The 24,182-nt window shown below is 45.1% G+C and overlaps 1 protein-coding gene across 3 annotated transcripts in view; it reads right to left on the reverse strand.

Annotated features, from left to right (window-relative positions):
• The window catches only part of Cyria (CYFIP related Rac1 interactor A), a 107,548-nt gene extending 85,690 nt beyond the window's left edge, over positions 1-21,858 (reverse strand). For 2 of the 3 annotated variants that reach the window (XM_052186097.1, XM_052186099.1), the window contains exon 1: positions 21,756-21,858. The gene's annotated coding sequence lies outside the window, so the exon portion shown is untranslated. Of the gene's footprint in view, positions 1-21,746 lie in introns of all 3 variants that reach the window. The other variant, XM_052186098.1, reaches the window with a different exon arrangement.
• Between the last annotated feature and the right edge of the window lie 2,324 nt (positions 21,859-24,182).

Raw genomic sequence — 24,182 nt, forward strand, 5'->3', positions numbered from 1 at the left:
AATGACTCAGGATTGGCATTTGGGCGCCTCTCAGTGGACAAATTCACCTCTTCTTGGTTTGAATATATATCCCACAAAGCCTCCTTAAGGTAAGCAAATAAATGTATCAAGGGCATGCAAAGGTACAGTATTTGGAACTATAAGTCTATGCTCCAACTTAAGAGTTGCCCAGAAAATGGTGCATGCTCACATAGGCCAAATGAAGAATCTAAGGAATCTAGAGAAGCCAGTTAGTCTTAAGAGCTGATGGGGCTGTAAGGCCACCAAGCTCAGGCCTCCCCACATGGCCAAAGCAGCCCTGGAATAATGATGAAGCTTTCTCATGGCAAATTTCTGTTATCTATAGTCCTGCTATAATTTTAGAAATGCTTTCTGTTATGGTTAACTGTACATATCAACTTGCCTGGGCCACAGGGATGTTCAGATATTTATTAGACATATATTGATAAACTGATAAAGAGGTGTGTGTGTGTGTGTGTGTGTGTGTGTGTGTGTGTGTGTGAGAGAGAGAGAGAGAGAGAGAGAGAGAGAGAGAGAGAGAGAGAGAGAGACATCTTTGAATCCACAGATGAAGTAAAGCAGTGTAGCCTCCCACAAGTGGGTGGGCCCCCTCCTCCTCTAATCTATTGAAGACAAGAGCATGTATCTCTCTCTCTCTCTCTCTCTCTCTCTCTCTCTCTCTCTCTCTCTCTCTCTCTCTCTCTGCATTTAAACTAGCACATGGGGCTAATGCACTTAGACTTGGACTAGAACTGGAACTCACACTGTGAGCTCCCCTGGTGTTCAGTCTTGCAGATCTAGGCTGGATCTAGACCCTTAGCTCTTCTGGCACTCTAGTGTGCCAACTGCAGATCTTGGGAGTTCCAGGCTTCTACAGCTGCATGTGTTAGTTCCCCACCTGTCCTTCCCCCTCTCTCCTGTCACCATCATCTATCACTTATTTAGCTGTCATTTTTTTAGTCTAAATCTCTGATCTACACATAGATCCATCATAAAACATACACCAAATAATAGAATCGCTAGTAATTTTTTAAGCAACAGAACTATTGATTCATTGACTATGGTCTTCCTTCCAAAAATATGTTTGATAAATTTGCTGTAGGTTTAGCTCTCATACCTGAGACTGTCTACACCTCATCTTTGTCACTGGTGAATTATCTCATGACAGACAAGTATGTGTCATGCTTGCTCAGATATACTGCCTAGAGAAGATTCTCTTACAAAATTATTAAAAACGGATTTGACCCAGGTCAGAGCTGAGCATATGTATCATTTTCTGTGTTGGTTTTCTTTCTCCTTGTTTAATATACATCCTATGAGGTCCATCAGATGGAGTCCAGCTTCTACCTCTCCCATGACCTCTGATTGTTGTATTAAGTCTATCCCAGATACTCTGCCCTCTTCTGCAGATCTTTGATTTCATAAACTGCATTCTACTTGGTGGAGGAGGGTCTCTCTAATTTCTTTTTCCTTCTATTTTGTATGTTCTACACTTTCCCTTGAGATATTCACATGGTTCAACCTGACCAACTTCTTTTATCTATCCAGTCATAAAACTGTCTCCCCCTGAATCACTTGGAAATGCTTTTCACTCCTACCTCCTTTGTTCTTACACCTTTCAAGGATATCTATCACTGCCTAACACAATGTGGACCTTGGCATAGACAGAGAGACACACACAGACAGACTGACAGACAAACAGGGGTTTCACTTTACTCGAGACACCAGTAACATAATATACATTCAATAAACATTTGTTCACTGAATAAGAAAATAAATGACTGATTGAACTTGGCCCAGTATCACAGGCCTGATACAACTGCACATGCTTGGAAGTATAAGGGGTAGACATTCAGCTGTGGGGAGATGCTAAAAGATTTACATAGGAAGAAGCCCCTCATTGGGACACCAGGCCTAAGCAGCACTTGTTCTGTGCACAAACATGTGCTGGCAAATGGCAGGTGACTCTGTAGTGGGCCTCTCCTGGTCATCAAGACCTTCCTGACAGTCTCCTCAAGCTATATAACAGAGGCTCAGTCACACTGGCCCAGGTATACGGGGAGATGAATTTCCTCAGTACCAAGCAGAGGGCATCAGGCCACTGACCATTGCTTTCACAAAGCAAGAATATGTGCTATGGACTGGGCACACTCAGTACTAAGGGTTTCAATTCTTTCCCTTCCAGCTATCAGCTATCTGACCTGGACCATATATGGACAGGTACATATATGAGTTCTTTTTCTGTCCTCCATGAGCTGGGGAAAGTGGTAATGGCATCTAATTCCCAAGATAATTACAAAGATCAAAGGTGACAAGGTAGAATTCTCAGTTCCCCATGTAACTTCAGAGCTGGGTATTGAGTGTTACCTCACTAATATCAGCAGAAGTTAAAAACACTTGATGTGCAAATAAAGCCTATAGTTTCTTTCTTAATGCTAAAACATATCTGCACCAGTTTTTCTTTTCTTTTTGTCCCTCTGGAGGGGAACCCAACAATTCTTATGTTTTGATTTTTGTTTGTTTGTTTGTCTTATAGATATCTAATAATCCTGATAAGCAAAGGATGGGATGATGTGGTGGACTGGGAAATCTCTAGATGCTCAGGATAAAATCATTTCAACTAATGGTGCTAGAATGCCCACGCCAGCATAGCCAGAAGAATGGCATTGTCCTCAAGGGCATGCCACCAGTCACATTGGCCTTTTCAGCTGTGAGTTAGTCTAGTTCTTAGAGAGAAATAGATTGACAGAGTGGTACCACCTCAGAGGATATATTAGGGAGCTTCCAGAGTGTGGTTAGCTTTAGAAGGCTGAGTATTTGTCTCATAGGTCAACACGTTAATTCTCCCTGTTAGGTTTCTTCTCCTGTGATGGCTTTTGGCGTACCATGGTTCCTGAGTTATAGTTGGTGCTACAGTCTCTGTAAACTAGCATTGTCTGACCGAGGCCAATAGGAGACATAATCCAGAGGTCTGTGACAAAGAGAGATAGGGTCTCTGGGAATGTCTTTTGTGCTTCGAATGAACCTCACTATAGGAAATTCCAACAAACCATTCCAAGAATTCGAGACCCCAAACTGGAATTAACTAGAAATCCTGTCCAACTTGGATACCCACACAATACATGTCCCCACCCCAAATGTGAAGATTCTAAACTAATCTATCATCTCATTGAGTCCTCCTACAACACAAAATAGCAATAGGCAATGTTGTCCCCAAAGTGCTACAGTAAAGATGTAGTAAGAATCAGAAGCATTCAGGACAGACCCAAAGAAAAGTACGACTATGGTCAAAAGCACTATGTGATTGCTTTCCCTGTCAAAGACATTGATCATCAAGATGTTGGGACCCTGAGTTAAGCAGCATTGATATTCTTTGATATTATAATGAATTTTAAGATAGGGTTAAATACTGGAGGAATTGGATTATGCTTAAATTTAAGGGATAAGTTGATAAACATATGTACCTTTTACACAGCTGACATATGTGCACTGTCAAATTTTCTAATCACAAGTAGATTGCAGAGAGAATAATTATATAGTCATCCTTCAGCATCTACTGGGAATGTGCTTCTCCCAGACACCCAAGTTCACAGATGTTCAAATCCTTCTACAAAATGGCTTAATATTTATTCATAACCTACCCGTATGCATTCTATTACTTTAAACCACCTCTTATATAAATCACTGCAAAGGGCATTGCTTAGAAAATAATGACACGTACACATTCAGCACTGTAACTCTTCAGGTTACACTGATGTAGGTTACATAAGCTGGAATGCAAGCTATCTTCAAATGCTTTCCACTTACGACTAGTGGGATCTACAGGCTGTGAATCTTTAGATATAGAGTAACAACTATGTTTGGTTTTCTTGGGTTTCTAGAATATTGGAGCAGCTATGATCTCATGGATTTATTCAGATCAACATGTATGTATTGACCACCTACTATTTACCAGGCAGAATACAGGGCTGGCTCCTAAGACTTAATAGTACATAGGACAGTTTCTTCTGTCAAGGAGCTTTTCTAGTACAGATACTTCCCTCAAAAATACAGACATCAGATACTTCATTCCTTGGATACCACCAAATACTGTCTTCCTAAGAAGATACTGTTCACATTTTATGAAATAGGTTTACCATGTGGAGGCTAGTCTATATACCATTTTCCCAATGCCAAAGGATCACACAGGTTTACTGGCTTCCATGTGCCTTGCATGGTCCACCTCCTCTTCTATGGGAAGGTATCAGCTGATAGAATACTTGATCACTTGTCTTGCTTAACAAAGGGGATGTGAATGGCATAGAGAACATTGCATCCCAGTAGAAGCCTCGGCAGGCTTCTCACATTTATGCTGCCTTCCTCACCCTCGTCTTCCTAATGTTAGCCTGACCCATTCCAAAAGAATCTGGTCACCAATATAATAAGAAATATGGGACGAACTACAGAAGCCCACTTACATCTTCTGAAATGTGGCATAAAGGGGATACAGGTTGCTTTCAACTACTAGGATGGGGATCTTCTTACCTCTACACTGTGTAACTGCCTGATATACAACATTTATAATGGATTAGATGAGAGAACTAAGTCCTCTCTATGAGTAATGTCTCCATGAACTAAAAGTCCGTAAGAAGGTAAATCAAACAGGAAGGAAGCAGGATAAACAAACCCGTGCACATTTTAATAACCAAGTGCAATGAAAGGCTTTCCTACTTGCATGGGAGTAAAGCCCGTACAAAGTGCAGATAATTAAAACTCTAGCAAACCATAAAGGTTTCATTTGCCTTCGGGACATTTCCCAGTATCAGAGGTGATCTAGCCAGTGAACAGGAAGTGTGCAACTAAAGACACGGAATCAGAATACAGTGCTCCCGGTCCCACCCAACAAGATGGGCCAGTTCCTCAGCTCTCACCCCCGGGGTACCATGCGGTCACACAGAGAAGAGGGAAGTGTGTCAGAAAGGGGTGTCCCTCCTCTGTGGCCTGGGAGATCTCCCTGAGCTCAGGATGGGGAGTGGTCTTAAGACCCCTCAACAGAAATTCCCAGAATGCTCTCCACAGGCCTGGAATGAGACTGGGGAATGCTAACAGAGGGTGTGTGATTTCGGCAGGACAGAAAGAGCATTGACCTCCGTGGCCCCTCGGCGAGGTCTTTACTCAGGACAGAAGTTCACAGGCTCAGTCTGACTCTGGTGACTAATGCAATGTTCTTGTTCCTATTGTTGCTTCAGAACTTAACTGTTCTTTTTTTCTCTCTCTATTCTCCTTTCCCTTTTACTTTCCATTAAAAAAAAAAGCCTATTCAACAGGGGTGGATGAGTCAGCTTGATTGTCAGCTTAGACACTCTTCACCCTGGCCTGTGCTCCCCAACCCTGCAGGCAGGCAGGGAAGGCATTCTGCAGAACGCAGCCCTCTGCTAGCCAGCTTGGTTCTCAGCAGCTATTTCTGGGGGGCACTGGCACCTTACATGTGGTTTCCCACCACGGTTCACATCACTGGTTTCCAGTGTTAACCCAGGCTAGGTTGAATTTTGACACCACCCTCCCCTTTTGCCCACAGATGATGTTTCCATGCAGTACCAGGCCTCCTTCCTCTGAGCATCGCCACCCCTGCCCCCACCCCCACCCCGGACCCCTGCCACCTCATTACCGCAGTAGCAACTAAAAGAAAATAATCGCCTCCTGGTAGTCAGCTAAGAGTGCCCATGTGTATGTTATTAAAGCATTACGTTCAACTACAGAGGCCAAATACTAATATAAATCAGGAAAAGTAGTTCTGAAGGTTGGAAGAAAGCCCAAACAGTCCGCTGGAGACATACCAAGAGGAGCAAAGTTGACACAAATTGAGTTCTGAACAAATGTTAAGACTTCATCTCAACCCAGGCATCACATGGTGAACAGAGGCCCCAGATAGGCATGTGATTTGCGCAGGACTTTAATCTGTGTCAAAACTTGTTTGTTACTGTAAAATACCATCTAGAGGGTGGAAAGCAGGGCAGGGATCAACCCCACTGGACCATGAGGACAGGAGAGCCCAGGGAACATCACGCACAAACACAGAATTAATTTTGCACCCTTTAATATCAAGTAACCAAAATATTTCCTTGGTGGTGTTGTTGATTTTTATTTTGTTTTGTTTTGCCTTCTTAACATGTTCACTTCAAAAACTTGCAATGCACACCTAAATCAGAAAATCCAAACAACTTATCACAATGGTTAGGGCACAGAATTCAGTCTCCCTGAGGCCAGGCCTTCTGCAACCAACCCAGGCTTCTGCAAGATCTTTTTTAAGTGTGTGTGTGTGTGTGTGTCTGTGTGTGTGTGTGTGCCTGTAGGGTATGTGTAACTGCCTGCAGGTGTCTATAGAGAACAGAAAGAGACACTGGGTCCCCTGGATCTGCAGCCACAGGCAGAGCTACCCGATGTGGTTGCTGGGAATCAAACTTTGGGTCCTCTACACAAACAGTGTATGCTTTTAACCGCCTCTCCAGCCTCCCACCCAGGCTCCCTAAGGTTCATGTGCTGTCAGTTCATCCCTCAAAAACAGCTATTTAACTAAAAATAAAATAAAGACAAATCTTTGTTTGCCCTGTATTGTATCTAAGCAAACTTCCCATCTGTGACCTAGCAGTGAAATTCCTTTCTCCCTAATGCACGTGAGTGAACACTCCGCTTGTTCACACTCATGGCATGCATACTTGTAGTGTGGATCTGAAGTGTACCCACATATGCTCAGGTTTCAAAGGCTTGGTCCCCAGCAGATGGCACCAATTGTGGAGGTCAGGGAAACTGTGCAAGTTCTGGACTATTCAGAGAAGACAGGTCTCTGCGGAGTCCTTGGGTGTGTGGCAAGCCTCTTCCACAGGCTCTCACTGTCACCATGGCCTGAGCTGCTGCACTGTGTCTTCTTCCCCTATGACAAACTGAAACTGTCTCACAGATGAGCCGAAAAAAAACCTTGCCTCACTTGTCTAGGTCCCAACAATGTAATAACTGATAGTCAAACATATATGTTCATACACACGAACACACAGACAGACAGACAGTCAGACACACAGACACACAGATTTTGGTTGAAATCATGATGCTCTCTCTCTCCCTCTCCCTCCTCCCCTCTCCCTCCTCCCCCTCCTTCCCTCCCTCTTCCTCCTCTCCCTCTCCCTCTCTCTCCTCAGTTTCTCCTCATCACTATCTTCTAACTGGCTTACACTGGCAAACATTGCTGGGGCATCTTTCTATCCTAAGGATGCAAGAGTCAGATTGGGAGGCACCGGAAGTTGGAACAGGCAGTACAGAGGTGGCCTACCCTCAGGGTGCTCTTCAGAGCCCTCTCCTCTCCTCTTGAGCTCACCTGCATTCCTCAGTGTGGCTTCCCACCCAGAACGAACAAAGGAACTCAAGCCTCTCAGGTACAACTCTTCTGGTCTGAGAGAAGAAGGATCCCAACCACTGAGAAAATTCTTTTCTTCCTTGAAAGGTCTTCCCTGCTCCCTCTGAGTCACCCTAGTGGTGAATGGGAATCCTGGATGAGATCCTAACACACTGAAGAGTTTCTGCAGAGCTTTCTAGGGCCAGCCCTGAAGTCACACTGTATAAACACCAGTCCCCAGCAGGGACCTCCTGTACAGTTAATCCCCGGGGCTTTTCTTCATCCTCAGGACTCCAGTTAACACTCTTCCCTCCTCTGGCTCACTTCCAGATTTGCCTGGCACCTCATTCATTTTACAGCCATCCTGCCCGATGGCTTTTTAGCAAAAATCTAGCCAAGTGGGGGTGTGGAGCCAGCACACCCCAAAACTTCCATGTTCCCAATCATCTTCGACTAGGACTTTTTGGTTTTGGGGGAAAAAAAGAAAAAGAAAAGAAACAGACCACAAAATTCTCCTCCTGCCCCAGGGGTGAGCTAGAGATGTGATTACAAACCAGCCCAGGCTTGCCCTCTTGGGTGCACAGTCTAGTGTCAGACAAACCAGTTAACAGTAAATATGAAGTCTACAGTCTCAGTCAGAGGGAGGCAGGAGGTACTGAACTCACAGGCTGGCTGGTAACCACCTGAAAGCCACCTGGTTCCCTCAGCTATGCCTACCATCCTCCAGCCAGGAAGACTTCACCCCTGCTTGGGTATTTGCTGAGGCTCACCATAGACAATGGTTTCCCATGGCTATCCACAGGAGGCTCACTTTCTTACTTCCTTCAGGTCTTCACACAGTCCCCACCTTCTGGTGAGGCCTTCCCTGACCATCTTGCTCAAAATAGTGACTGTACTTCCTCTCAGAAAAGCTTCACCCTCTACACCAGTGATTCTCAACCTGTGGGTTGTGACCCCTTTGGGGACAATGACTCTTTTTTCACAGGGTTGCATATCAGATACCCTGCATATCAGATATTTACATTATGATTCATAACAGTCACAAAATTGAGATAATAAAGAAAGCGGCAAAAGTAATTTTAATGGTTGGGGGTCACCACAGCGTAAGGCGCTGTATTAAAGGGCCGAAGCATCAGGAAGGATGAGAGCCACTGCTCTAGAATCAGCTGAGATTTGCTTTACCTCATGTTACTCTCTTATTTTATTTTACTTGCTCATGTGCCTTGGCCCATCTTTCCTCATAAGAATATAATCAAATCTGTGAAGCCAGGGAATTTTATCTGTCTGGGTCACTGCTTAACCACCACCCCCCCCCCTTCACAGAAAAGGACCTGATTATAGATAGTCAATGAATACCCATTAAACAAGTGGATGGATGAATTTGGTGGGGAACAGAGGAAGAGTCTGTTAGAAGTGAGTCCCTAAGAATCTGTTGAAGTCCAGACAGCATTTTGGAAAGAGGATGCAACTCCATTTTTTTTCCTTCTGTAATATGAAGCTAATACAAAAATATATGCAAGTCTACGATGAGCCATAAAACTAAAAATAGGATTTTCTGACAGAAAAATCATGCCAACCAGTGTGGGCTGATGTAACATGAGAGAGGCTAAAAGGAAGCACGTCTTTCTCCACAGCCAGGGGTCTAAGTTTTAACCACAGAAAGAAACTGGGGAAGCCCAGTACAGTGAGGGTGGGAGCTAAAGAGTCATCAGGACATGATCCCAGGCTGTAATAAGGATGTCTGAACTCCGGGCCAGGGCAAAATACCAACTATTCTCTGAACTGCGCTCTGTGAAAGCAGGCCACACGTTTCCAATGCAATAAGGGCAACACTGCATCTAAGCTTTGCTCTCTATAGCGAGCACCCAGAATCCTCTACTGTTACTTGACACATGTGAAAGTTTCCAGAGCAGCAGTCTGGCACTTTGGAAGCCCGTGGCAAACAGAAGATACCATTTGCATGAAATTTACATACATTAAGGTCGGGAGTGGGGCATGAAACTCCTTTTGGGAAAAAAAAGGCAAAGAAAGCAATCTGGGAAGGTATTTTCTGAAGCTTAAGGGACTAGTTATGGACAGAAAGTGAGAGTGTCTTTTCCTGGAAAAAGAAAAAGAAAAAGAAAAAGAAAAAGAAAAAGAAAAAGAAAAAGAAAAAGAAAAAAAGAAAAGGAAAAGGAAAAAGAAAAAGAAAAAGAAACAAAGCAAACCCTGTGACCTAGAACCATCATGGGGTGTGTGGTATGGGAACACAGATAGTGTTCAGAAATAGACAGATTGTACCCCATTTATGCTACCCACTTTGAGTCCTATATCTTCATGCAATTTCAGGGAAAAAAATGCATTCTTAGTCACCATGTCTTGGTTCTTAAAGAAGGATTAAAGATGTGCCTTGCCAGTATTTGTTGCCTGAGAAGTATATACAAAAGACCAAGCCAGCAAAATAATTTAATGCTCATTTATGGCTAAATGTTTGCTAAAGAACATAACTCATCTTAATTAATACAAAAGAAGATTTAAGAATTCTTTGAAAACTTAGGGGTCAACTTGGGTCTAGGTAACCTGAAAATTATTGGTTAGCAAAAAGAAAACCCTCACATGTATATACAACCTAATAGGCAGCACACTGTAGGTATCTTGGCTTATATAAGCTATTCGAACTTGTTGCTGAATTTGAGGTTTAACAGAGAAATTTGCAAAACTCACTACCTTATTATTAAGTTCTAGTAAGTACACTGTGGAAAAGAAAGGGAAGGGGAAAAGAAGAGGGGAGTAGAGGGGAGAGGAGGGAAGGGGAGTCAAAGAAAGAACTCCAGCACACAGAGGGTTAAAGTGGGGAGCAAGCAAGAGCTATGTATATAATGAGGGACCCTTCCTGGTATATTCATAGTCACCCACACATTCACATTTAGAGGGAACCCCAGTTTCCATCTTGCACAATGAGGCTCTCCATAATAACCTCAGGCTAAAAACAGATCTGCCTCCCACCAACCCACCTCAAAAGCCTCTGGGACTGGTGCACAAGGCCAGGTCTGTCTCCCAGTCCAGCTTCAAGGGGCACCTTATTAAGCTCTCTCATTAGAGGCGGAAGAGGTGAGACTCAGAAAGGAAAGTGGACCTCACAAGCTGGGCCAGATCAGCTGCAGAACCAGACTCAGTAACGGGGATCAAGATCCACACAGGCTTTCCTGTGCCCACAGCCTCTTCCTAATCGCTACCAGCTCCGTAAGCAGAACTGTATAGCTATGTTTCATCCTTGCTTCTGTTCCCTCTCTTTCACAGCTCTTCCGACTCCCCAGCTGATTTGACCTGTGAGAAGACACAGGAAGCAAAGGCAGAGCAAGTCATAGCCACACAGGGCAGAGGCAACAGCAGTTTCTCCTCTTTCCCCATCTTTCCCACTTCTAGCAATGGACCATGCTAAGAAATGGAATAAATGTTTAGTCTCCTATACTTTTATAACCTGTATTCACATTCCTTTCTTTCTTTCCTTTTCTCAAAGCCATACTTAAACATTTTGAAGTATATATGTATGTATGTATTTTATATATACAAGAATGAATTTTTTCAAGGGTCTGTCTCTTGAAACAGGGGTCTAAACAGAGGGCTTAGACACTGTCCCCAGAAAGCATGGTTCAGTTGCATTCTGCCACTTGGTTTCAGCATTGCATTTTCCTGTGGGCACTGGTGCCTAAAATGTCCCAGAAGGTCCCTCAGCTTCAGCTAGAGGAGTTCTTTAGAAGTCAGTTTCTTTCATGAGCCACACAAAGGCAAGGGTTGGATTAAGTCAAAGCTATGTCTATAAAACCTGAGAGGGCCCTGCATGAAGCAACCCCATCCTAGATCTGAAAGAACACACAAATGCCCCCAACATGGGCACTACACACATAACCCAGCATACACTCTGGTTCACACCCAGCACACATAAAGCATATCCATCTCTCCCCTCTGATACATCCACACACCTATAACAAGGCATGCACACTCATAGTTTGCACATACTCAAAGCATGTAGCAAAACAACATATTGTCTCACACAAACCATGCAGATTACACACAGACACTCACAAAGTACATACATGCACATTACAGTACACACATACTCATGCTACACCTTTGGCCTACTCTCAAGTACACACTTTTCTACACACTTACACACCTCCTACACATGCCCTACGAACACAGCAGGCACGGCAAGTGTGTTCAGTGGGCTAAGGCTCTTGCTCCTCAGCCTAATGCCTAAGGTTGATCCCTGGAACCTATAAGGTGAAGGGAAAGAGTGAATTCCCACAGGTTCCACTAAACTATAACACCAAAGTATCATGGCAAGTGAGCCTACATGTGTATGCAAGCATGCATGCATACAACACACACATAAACTAAATAAGTAAAGAATACATTGACTTATATGTAACATACTTTTGCTCATACTAAATAACTAAATAATAAATAAACTTGCATATGAGAAACACACTTATACTAAATAAGTAAATAATAAATAAACTTCTATGGGAGAACACACACATACACAGAGAAGCTTCTGGAACAGATAAAGTCCATTACTTCAGAGTGGTACTCTGAAGTAGGCCTTATTTAGAGTTTCGTGAACTCCAACAGTCTGTGCCAATCAAAGGCTTTGAAGGCCCCAGGCCCCACTGTCATTTCTGCACTGTGGAAACTTCCTGTTAGGTTAAAGGCCCTGATCCTGTCACAGCTCCTGCTGAGGGAGAATCTCCTCCAGCTGATCCCAGAAGAATGTAGACCTACAACTTGTCATACCTAATGGATCCTGGGATAAAGTTCAGCTTCCAGCAGGGTAAAGTCAGAATGATGACGCACATGAAGTATAAACTCAAAAGAGAAGAGGAGAGAGAAAGAGAGAGAGAGAGAGAGAGAGAGAGAGAGAGAGAGAGCAAGAGAGAGAGAGAGGGGTCACTTGGGTATAGGTTATACAATTTCTTTGCCTAAATGTCCCTATTTCAGTACCAGATCAACACAGATGTGGACTTTAACACTGGGATCTGCACCCTTTCATTTTGCTGCATAGACCTAACCCTGGTCCTCTCCTCCCCAAGAGGGAACTATTCCGGCCTTCTTTGTTACCACAATGCACAGTGTGTTCTCAACTTGTTATTATAGAGGGCCGCTGACAATTGGGGCTGTGGCCACTGTCTTCTTAGTCGGTCTATCACCCAGCAAGTACTGTCCCTAAGAATGATTGAAGTTTCTGGGGGGAAATGTATCAGGACAGCAGCAACTAAAGGACAGATCATTGCTATGAAAGAAGTAAAGGAAAGTTGGGAGAGGCCTTCTTGTGTCCCAAGTCCTCATGGGCTGAACAGAACCATAGAAGAGGTTCCTAGCAGGCAGTTGGTGTGTCTCCCTTCTCACTTTTATTCCTGTCCTTTGGGGCCTGGGCATCCAGACCCAGGCTCAAAGAAAGACAAAGGGCATTTACTTCAACTTGACTCCTAGGAAGAAAGGAAGTAACAAGTCCAAGGTCATTCGGTAAGTCAAGAGCAAGCCCTAACTGGAAGCCAAGACCTTCTCACGCTCTGCTTGGGGCTTCTCACTTCCCCATGCTCCCTCTTCAAGCCTGGTTCCTCCTCACAAGGCTAAAATGATGATGAGTCATTTTTAAAAAGTCCCTCTGTCTTCCCCTAATGCCACACTTGGATATATATATATATATACATACATACACACACACACACAACAAAATTCCTTCTACTTCTAAGAAACTTCAGCTTGGAAAACTGCCTTGCCCTTTTGAAACTTTTGGAAGCCATGTCTGAACAAATTGTTGGTATTCTTAACAATATGTTCACATAAGGCATTCTAAAGTGGAAAAAGTAGGAAAGCGGCCATTGACGCTTCTGATTAGAATGGAGAGAACTGTGTGACCGTTCCATCTCTTCTAGTTTGCTTTCTATTGCTGTGATGAATACCATGACCTAAAGCAACTATGGCCATTACCTGCTATGAGGAGGAAAGGGTTTATTCTGCTTACATGTTCCAGTCATAGCCAATCGTTGAGGGAAGACAGGGGCAGGAACACAAGGCAAGAACATGGAGTCAGGAACTGAAGCAGGAACTATGGAGGAACACTGCTTGCTAGGTGGTCCAGCCTGCTCTCTTGCATCACTCAGGACCACCTGCCCTGGGGTGGTGCAGCACGCAGAGAGTAGGCCTCCCCACATCCATCATCAATCAGGAAAATGTCCTACAGATTTGCCTACCTGAAAATCTAAATGAGGCATTTTCTCAGCTGAGGTTCCCTATTTCTAGATGACCCTCTTCCCACATGACATGCCAATAGCATGACCAGTGAACCACCCTGTCTCCAGAGATAAAACATGTCGCCATTTTTTCCTAACCCCAGGGATACTGTGAGTTCCTGTAGATATTTGCAACAAAAGCCCATCAGTCCTTACTGGAACGATTTTCTCAGACTTGATGTGCCTCTAAATTTGGTGTTCTCTTCACTTCAGAAGGGAACAAAGCTCATACTTACCTCTTATGTGCTCCCCCCGGAGGGTCTGAAGCACTCATCTTTCTGCTGAAAAACTGATTCATCCCAAAATGAGACCAGTAAGAGTTATAAATAGTCTCACATGAAATTGGGCTAGCTTTTACTTCCAAAATAGTGATAGAGCTTTTTGAATTTTCGACTCAACAACTAGAAGATGTGGATGTGTCAGAAGATTGCCGTTGACCCTATTCATTTCTTGGGAAGGTATTTAAGAGCCCGTGTTTGAAATCTCAACACACTAGGGAAAAATGGTTTAAATAATAAGGAAATGAGCAAGAAGACTGATAATAAACATGCACAGACTGATTCTTGGTTTTCCCTGTTGGGATCCAGCAATACTACACGAAGGTTATTTTGTGTGTGTCCTGTGGAGCGACAGCTCACAGGCTAGAGATGGGAGCCTGTAGATGGGACTTTTCAGGGGGAGATTCAGAGATGGGTTGTCAAAGGAAAGGGGGGAGGACTTTTGTGGCAGCTCACATCAGAACACCAAAGAGGAACCTACAAGAGAGGTCAAAACTTTTTCAAACAGATTCTACTCAAAGCCCAAGCAAAAAGAGTACCTAATAAATATTTGATCCACATATCCCTCATACCATTCATGAGACACGAACATCATCACCTATCATGTACAAGCTGGAAAATTTCATAAACTTAAGGAATTTGACCAAGGGAGATGCCAAGATTCCAAATCATCTGTTTGCTCCAAAGACTCTCAAACTCCCAGGTACATGTTATTACTCTGGATTTCAGAATTGTAGGATAAATCTGTCTGTCTGTCTGTCTGTCTGTCTCTCAATATATTATATATTTGTCTATATAGGTACATACACATATCACACTCTCCCTTCCTCCTTCCCTCTCCCTCTCCCCTTCTCACATTCATCCATCTCTTCTTTTTCACCTTCACTTCTTCTTCCATCTCTGCATCTTTCCTATTCTAATCTCTTATCCATACACCCACCCAACCCACCCATCCATACCCCCTGAAATTAGGATAAAGACACCAAAGGTATTCATGTACATCTGACTCTGTCATTCTGTACACTGAGAACATAGTTCTATTGTATTTCCTGGGTTGCCAGCTGTCCCAGGGAAGAGTATGAAAAATACATTGCACAGCACCTGCCTCAGCTGGGAGGGACCCACCACTCAGCAGGACTGAGTTCAGGCTTGGCTCATTACTATCAGATGGCGTCCTTTGACAAAACACACTGAGCAAAGGACACTCTGAAAGACACCAGTCACTTGCAGGGAGAAACTTAAAACATAAGCTTGATTTGACTTGGTGTGTTACGGTTTTGAAGAGTGGAGGTGGCTCTGACTAGCACAGAATTGCTACCTTTTTGAGTATTTTATGAAGAAACTTGCTGATGTGTACCACATTCCTCACATATGTGAGGTCTCTTATTTACACTGTGCGTAAAATAAGAGAAAAAATGGCTCTCAAAGGCATTTTACATAGGAGCAAACACCATCTTGGCCATCTTCCTAGTGAGGCAACATTATGGAAGTTCCTAAAAATATCTCTGGATGTCAGCTTCCCCAGCCACAAGGCAGAGTTAATATCTGCTGCACATGTCCTTCAGAACTTTGCCCCAGATGGTTATCAAATGCTTGGTATTATCTTGCTGACAAGATCTTCTATTGTTCCATAAATGCTGCTGCCCGCATGGCACCAAAGGCGGCAGACGACTCAAAAATTAAATTAAGGAGACATCTTCCCCAGAGCTCCCAGGGGCTAAGCCATCAACCAAGGAGTACACATGGCACCATCTGCATATGTAGCAGAGGATGGCCTTGTCAGGCATCGGTGGGAGGAGAGGTCCTTGGTCCTATGAAGGCTTGCTTGATAGATGCCCCAGAGTAGGGGAATTGAGGGTGGGGAGGTGGAAGTGGGGTGGGTGGAGGAACACCCTCATAGAAGCAGGGGGAGAGAGGATGGGAGAGGGGGTTTCTAGGAAGGGGGAAAGCTGGGTAAGAGGATAACATTTGAAATGTAAATAAAGAAAATATCCAAATTAAACAACAACAACAACAAACCAAAACAAGACTACTTATGAAAGCCCAGGTTGCACTTGGGTAAACAGTGTGGACATAAGATCTACGGTGTTTTCTGACTCTGCATCCAGGCCCCTGGCCACAGGTGCTGCCTCCCCTCTCTGGCTGACTTGGATTTAGCTGCATTACTGCTCCTGCATGGTCCAAGACCTCATTGCTGATGGCTTTGAAAATACTTGAAGGCCCTAAAATACGTATATTGTCCATTGCTCCTCATGTGCATTTTAATTTAGTTTGAAAATAGTAACACATGGCTCCCTCCATACCCTCCCCCCAAAAAGGTTTTAAGGACATCAGCTCAAAGCAGAAGACAATTGTAGGTGGTGGGCATGTAAGACCAGCCCCTTCTCCACTCACCTTAATGGAAGTTATGGAAAATGGTATTAGCTCAGCACTACTCTTGTGACCTTCTTTGGTCCTCTGCTCTCATCCGCTCTGATTTTCAACCATTTGGGAGTATTGGGGGTTGCTCAATCAGAAAATGGCTCCCTTCCTGGGAGGGAGCAGGTCTCTAAAAGAATTCCCTAGAAGTACTCTTGACTTTCCTCAGCTCTCTCAACAAGCTGGCTCACTAAAGCTTCTAGGACACCCTTCTTCACTGACTGCTGAGAAAAATAAACCAAAGGGTTTCAAAGACCATCAGACTAGACACGGAGAAGTCCTTTGAGCCATCAAATCCTTCCTGTTTCATAGCCAGGGAAGCAGGAGCCCAGGGGCTTGTTCCTCCCTTATCCTAGAAGTTAGGCTGGGCATCAAGAGCTGGATGTAGTTGTTCCTGGGCACGTGCCTTTTCTGTTTTAGCATTCAAGGGGGGAACTGAGATCCCTGAGATGATACCTTAATGGCAAAGGATAATGGACTCTACTGTGTCATGTTACCTCCTCCTATAGCTAGCTGGTTTATGACTCTGGCCATGCCTAGGACGGTGCTTCCTCCTTCACTTTGCATTTGGAGTGGGGACTACCTGAGGGCAGGGATGATAACACACTGATCTGTAGGCTCTCAACCCAGTACAGGCCAAGGGCAAGAGCCCACACGGCAAGCATTGGTTATATAAACGAATGGTCCCGTTTTTATGTTTGATCCATCATAAAACTACAATTAAACTCTTTGGGGCACTCTCTTTCCCAGTTTCATTTTAAAAATCTAATTATCTATGCCATACAGAATTTTTATTAGGAAGTGAAGTCATTAAATAAGCAGACACCAGACTCAGACCCTGAGATAATTGCAAATAGCACCACATCTGTCTGCAGTGCTCAGCTGGACCTGGTAAGCACACTCCTGGGAAGTGTGGTCCCTGCCCTCAGCACGTGGAGCAGCCGGGCTCTTAAGGAAAGGCCTCTACCTTACTTAGGAAGGGCTAGGGAATAATGTTCAAACCACTTCACACCCTCACCTTCCCAGATAGGAGCCATTCCAGCAGACTAAATCCACACCACCATTGCCTTTGAAAGGCTCCCTACCGCCATGCCTGTCACGAACCATTCCAACTCTGTTGTATCTCTTGTCACTTGCGATGTTTCCCATTCACATGTTCCGTGATAAAATCCTGGCCTGCCCAGTGATTTGGGTTATATTAATGACAAACCAACAATCCATTCTTTGTGCTAACAAAACCACTTAGAATTTCATCAACTGTCCTTTCTTGACTAAGACGTGTCGGAGTCCCCTTCTAGTCATCACTTGGAAAAAGAAATCCCGCAGCCAGCTGCAGAAAGCCTTGCTAATGCTGCACCGAGAGCAAAACCCTAATAAGCTCTCTAAATATTTACTATGAGTCTGAGTTACTACAGCACTGACCAGTTCCACCCTTACTAAAATCCACTTGTATTCTCCAAACACACTTATTTTGGTTCTCTGACATACCAGCCAAGAAAATGACAAGACTGTATGCCATAGAACAAAGAGTAAGCAGGACCTCATTTTAAATTCTGGCCCTGCCACTTACTAGCTGATGTGATTTTACCTCTCTGTCCCCATTTCTTTAAATCCAGAATAGAGACAAGCAAATGTATAAACATAGATTTAAAAACAAATGGGGAGGAGGCAGCTAAACAGGTCCAGGATTTTCTTTTTTAAGCAAACATTTATTTTAAAGAATTCTCATGGGGGAGGGGGGTAAAACTGCATTCCTTCAACCCTGGAAGTGTGTTTCCATTTCGAAAAGTGTTTGAGGCTGGCACTTGTTCTGGTGGTGGAAGGCATGGCTTATCTGGTGGGAGATAACTAGAAGATTGACTAGCAAAGCTAGAAGTCTGACTATGGGTAATTTTTAACCTTCTTAGGTAATGAATGGATCTCCAAGGGCCAGGATTCATCCAGAGAGCCCCTTAACAGGATTCATTCTAAGAGGACCCAGAAGCCCCTTAACAGGAGAACTCTTCTCTAATCAATACAAGTAAATAAGAGCAAGTCTATTGTGAGATTGGCACCATGCCAAGCCCTATAAATACATAAGACCATTTAATCTGGAAGAAGACAAGTCTAAGTATTGGAGTTTTACAGCCACACAAACGGAGGCTCCGTGAGCTCAGGTAGACTTTCTGGACCCCACAGCCAGAACAGAGCTTAAATTCATGCCAATTCCATCATCTCCTCTCTTTCCAGTCACTATAAGACCTAGTCTTGGAATTCTTGTACCATAGAGAGGATTTTTAACCAAGATGAAGCAGGAACCAGAAGCTACTATCTATGAATCAAAACTCCCAGACACAGGCAGGACTGGCTCCTTGCCATATGCTCAACAGAACCAAAGGAGGGGCTCTCTTTGATAATCACTCGATTCTGTGTAGACTAAATGAGGGCCTTCCAAGATGACAGTCGTTGATTAGTTGTATTTCAGCCACCAAGCCCAGGCTACCTGATCAACCCTAAGGGATGATCTGACTAAGAGCCATCTCTGGACTCCACACCCACTTTTCCCTTTGTCAAAACACTGCTCTGACTGTATGACAAAAATCTATTTCCAGGTCTTCCTTTTCCACCAGACCACATTTTTTAGAAGGGGGTGTCATGCCTCTGAGATCCCTGCACCGTATCTGGTACATAAATATGAAGTGTATAAGTGAAGGTGTACATTCCACGAATACGTCACAAAATAACTTGAGAAAATGCCACTAGCCCTGAAAGATGATGACTTAAAATCCTAAAATATTCAACCTTGCCAACCATGGCTAAGACATCTCTTGAACTTAAGATCTTCCAACAAAACCCAGGGCACTAATGGTCTTTCAGCCTTCCCACCATTCAAAACATAGCAGGTAGGTTAATCCATTTCATCCCAAAAGAAGAAGCAACACCCAACAAGAAAGATAAAGATGCTTTGAGTCTATTTGAAAGATAGAATAAGGTCCATGTGAGTGAACTGACTTCCTCTGGGTCAACAGCTGACCACGTCGCTGTTGATACCCTTGTCTGAACATGTTGCTCTAGTTCAACAAGCCAGAACATTGCCATACAAAAGGGAGAGAGAGAAAGAGACTGGAACATTGCCATACAAAAGAGAGAAAGCACAAGAATTCAAGGAAGGGAAAAATAACCAGGAAGGGAGGAACAACTTCACTGCAAAGTGTCACGGTCAGGGGGCAGTGGGTGATAGATAGATACTATGGACTGGGTTAGCTCTCTGAGAACTCCTTACTCAGGCTTGGCTCTGTGTCCTTGAGTCATCCAGTTGCATCTAGGCCCTGGGAGTATAAGCAAAAGCAAACTGAATTCCTCTCAGTGCTGAGTAAAAACAGGAAGTCACAAGTGGCTTCACTCTGCTCTCTCAACTTGGGTCCCCAGCACTTGGGGTTCAGGATGTCCAAAGGGCATGGAAGGCAGCATGCGTCTCTGGGTTAGGGGACTGGAACCCTTTCTAATGAACTTCCTAGTGCAGGGAAGTCCTTGAGACTTAACTGGGAGCACAGCAGGATGGGAGGCAGAGAGAGCCCTGTATCAAGTCTATGACTTCCCTTCATTGATCAAATCTGAGAGCTGACTGTGTGCTCACATCAACAGGAGCCCATGGGAAACAGCTCACTTGCTCTGAGCTTGGTCTTCTCAGATGCAAAGTGAGAGATGGGGGCTGCCCTTCCCCTAGAACACTAGCTCCCCCAGTGAGCTATCATAAGTGTTTGGCATACCCAGAAGTATGCTACCAAATATGTACCCCACCTGGGATGCTACTGTCCCTCCCTCAAAGCTGAGAGCAAGAAGGAGCTTGGTAGGTTTATCCCACCACTTCTTATTCACTATTCTCTCCTCACAGGAGCTAGGGGCCCCGCAGGAGGTGAATTCTGCCAGCCCCCAGCCTGGGCCCAGTGCCCATGTTTATGACTGTTTATTTCAGAGCAAGTAGAAAGAAGAAATTAGAGCCATAAAAGACAGGACAACAGACCAATAAAAACCAGCTCCCAGAAGAGTCAGGGGGAGGAAGAGGCAAAACTGTCACCATAGCAACACAAGACAGTCAGAAACAGGCAGGAAAAACAGCCCCTGGTCTGCCTCCTCTCTTCACATGAAGCCCTCAGAACCAGTGTGTGAAATTCAGTCTGACAGGGAACAATCCTAACAGGCTGGTCTTCCCAAAGCTGAGGCCTGGCTTGGAGCCACCCTCCTCTTGCTGCCCAGCACCGGTTCTCAAACTGCATGGTCCTAACCCAGCTTTCCCTGAGCCCTGGGGACTCAGCACTGTGCAGATAGCATGGGACAATCCAGAAGAGGTGGTGATTGGTCAGAGCAGGCAAAGTTTCTCACAAGGAAACCACTAAGCTTCAGGGGAGCCCTGTGAGCCTGGGGCTATGAAGTTGCAGGGAATCACCCACATAGGAGAAGAAATCATGCCCAGAACTCAGAATGGTGGCCCTATGAGTACTGGACCCTTCCTCTTCCAACAATGGCTGACAGAATTCTGGGGATCTTCACAGAGATGGGGGTTGATGGTGAGGGCGAGAGCTTTAGCAGATTTAAATGGCAAAGGCCCTAGACCTTGTCTCTGGGGACACAGGCCAAGAAGTTTAACAGCTTGGAAAAGGGATAGGGGACAGGCTGGCACATTTTGTCAAGAGGTGTTCTTGTCAGTCTCTCAGCTGGCAAACGAGAAAGGTGTGTCTACCAAAAAGCAAGGCTGGCCTGAGACCAACGCCTCGGGAAGTGGGTCAAATTGTTCCCAAAGCTCCAGCTTGGAAAAGTCTCCTCCTGCTGGACTCTAGTTAGGAGTTCTGGCGTGAGGGGGAGTGAATTCCGCGGAGGAGAAGAGGTCCTAGGCACAGCAGTTTGCCTGCTGGCTAAGCACCTCTGTGGCAGGTGGCAGCAAAAGGGTCCAGGTGTGCTGGGGCCAGGACGGGCTTCATCCACTCGCCTTGGGGGTACAGAAATGAGGGGAGCAGAGGCATGGCCCTCGCAGGGAAACCCGGAGGAGGAAGATCGCGAGTCTCCTGAAGAATAGCTTTGGAGATGAAGGTTCGGGGGAGGGGCGCAGGGCGATAGGGGTGGGAGTGGTTGAAGGGTGAAGGGGAACTCTTCTGGAAAAGAAATAAAATCAGGAGAGAGACCCGGAGAGAAGGAGCAATGGACGCATAGACCTCTGTGCTCGGGAACCAAGAAGAACAGTTCAAGACCGAGCTGTGAGCTAGCTGCCTCCCTCCCTCGCCCCGGGCTGCAGGGCGTCGCGAGCCGGGCGACGGGAGCCACAGTCGCCCCGCTCCACCAAGTCCGGCGCCCGGGAGGCCCTTACGCCTCTGCAGCGCCTTTCCCTGCGAGTCCCAGACCGCGAACCTTGCCGCACCCGAGTCGCGGACGCACCACGCTCACCGGAGTCGTAGCCGCTGTCGCCGCCTCGCTCCTGCTCAGCCGCCCGCTCCGCCGCTCGCTCCGCCGCTGTGGACGCCTCTCCCGCGGCAGCCGCAGCCCGAGAGTCGGCTTCCAGCCCCGCCCCGCCCCGCCCCCGCCCCGCCCCACGGCCCGCCCGCCCCGCCCTAGCCCGGGAATCCCACCTCGCTGTCACCAGGAGGGCCGCTTCCCTTCTAGTCAGGCTAGACACTAGGAGCTGCACCCAGTTGTTAGCACTGTACCTCCCAGCTAATGGTAACCCTCACTCTCCGCCTGGGCCACTTGCCTTGCTATTTACTAGGAGGCCTGAATTCCTCCATACTCACCTTTCCCCTTCAAACAAACAAAATACAAACAAAACACCCCCAAAAGGCACAATCTCCATAGGCCACTGGTAAACACTCACACTGACACTAGTGCTCACGCCAGATCACCCCAAAACACTTAGCTTCCCCTCTCTCGCCGCCCCAAGTTACTTTGGATGGTGAACCTGCGAGTTCTCACACTTCCTTTGCCTATCCTAGTAACACACACCCAGCCTTAAAGGCCACAGTTATTGAATGGGATCCCTCAAAAAAAAAAAAAAAAGTCTTCCCAAATGTCTAGCCTATGAAATGCAAAGGCTAGACATTTTAGACTTCTAAACAGTGAGTCTAAAATTCTGCGGTGTAGGGAGACAGTAGCTGAAACTCTCATTGTCACGGATCATTGTTTTAAAACATCTGCCGAGAAGGTTTTGTGCATTAAAGAGAGGGAGATTCCGGAAGCCCAGAGGATGGAGCTGTGCCAAACAGGTTGTGAGTCAGAGCCCCTGGATGTGTGTTTGCCTTGCAGACACTTAGTGTGACTGCTCTTTTCCCCAGTCGGCCAACCAAAGAAGGTAATTATAAAATGTATACAATATTAAACCTTCACAGTGTGTCAGGACTTGTGATGACAGCCATGGCTTCTTTTGATAGTGAGTTTGTGGGTTGGGAACAGGAGGAGAAGCCTGGGACTCCCACGATGGAAATAGCTTCAGGGAGATCATTGCTCTATCCCCTTGCTTGAGGCCAGTGTGAGTCCCCATGATGAATTTACTCTGCCTAAGTCTCCCAAGGCTCTGACAGTCTGTGTTTCTAACAGTCTCCCAGGAACTGCTTAGTGGTGGAGTGTTTGGTTCAGTTTTGGCAAGAATTCAGACAGGGTCTAGACGGTCTAGTTAGAATAATATAGTCTCCCACGTGGAAATGGTTCTTGGGTTGCATAAATTTCTCAAGCCCCCCCTGACCTGTACAAGTCTATATTTTTGGTCCTTCTGAAGACAGTTTATGTTATTATGGTTCTATTAGGATTTTTCTTGCCATGATCTTAGTTTTGATTTATTTGTCTGAAACACACACACACACACACACACACACACACACACACACACACACACGCACACACACACACACACACATCTCTGTCCCACCTTTTCTCCTTTACTTAGCCTGTCTACCTTCAACTTTGGCCTGGCATTGGGAAGGTCATGAGTGAATCAGCCCCAGATAACTAATTTATACCTGGAACACTACCATTTTGGAAGTTGAGCAGATCTTTTATTTTATACGTTCCTTCTCTAGGAACACAGCTCATGTTGGTGAGTAGAGAGTCCTTGGTGTGTGAGTTCACTTTAGCACACTTGGAGGTGGCTTCTGTTTCAGTAATTGAGGGATACCTGGGTAGTATTGCTGAGTCCATTATGAAATAATAGGGTTTTCTAATTATCAGTGTGGAATTTAATAATTAAGTGTTTCTTAAGACACAATAATCAGATGAAATAGTCTTTCAACTTTATCAGTAATGCTAATGACAAGTTCAGAAGCTGTCATAATAAAGATTATAGTGAAATTAAACTGTCAATTAGGGGCAGGTGCGTTCAGACTTTGTTTTGGATGGTATTCATTCACAGTATTTGCTGGTTCACATGAACTAAGCTTACTATCTAAATTCAATTACATCCTTTTTGTGTGGTGGGTTTTTGTTGTGTTTTGTTTTGTTGTTGTTTTGATAGCCTACATTGACTAAGTGTCAGGAACTTTACTAACGGATGGATGAGGACTTGTCCCAGGCCTTTGATATGCTGTTAGCCCAGGCTATGGAACAGGGAGGAAGTTGGAATGAAGATGTTGCCCCTATAGACCTAGAATAGAAAGCATTTACCACGAGAGCGGAAGCTTCAAGGGGTCTTGTTAAATGCTGAGAGATGACCCAGCCTTCAACAGGCAGCGAATAGGACAAGAACAACTCACATAGGGGTGAGGGAGATACCGCAGTACAGCAGACTGTGCACACCGAAGCAGGGAGTGGAGACCCGGGCGGGGGCTGAGCTGTGCAGAGTGCCCATGCTAAGCCTGAAGTAAAGAGACTGATGATTCCTTAAGGACC

The sequence above is a fragment of the Apodemus sylvaticus genome, chromosome 6, assembly GCF_947179515.1.
Source record: "Apodemus sylvaticus chromosome 6, mApoSyl1.1, whole genome shotgun sequence".
NCBI classification, from domain to species: Eukaryota; Metazoa; Chordata; class Mammalia; order Rodentia; family Muridae; genus Apodemus; species Apodemus sylvaticus.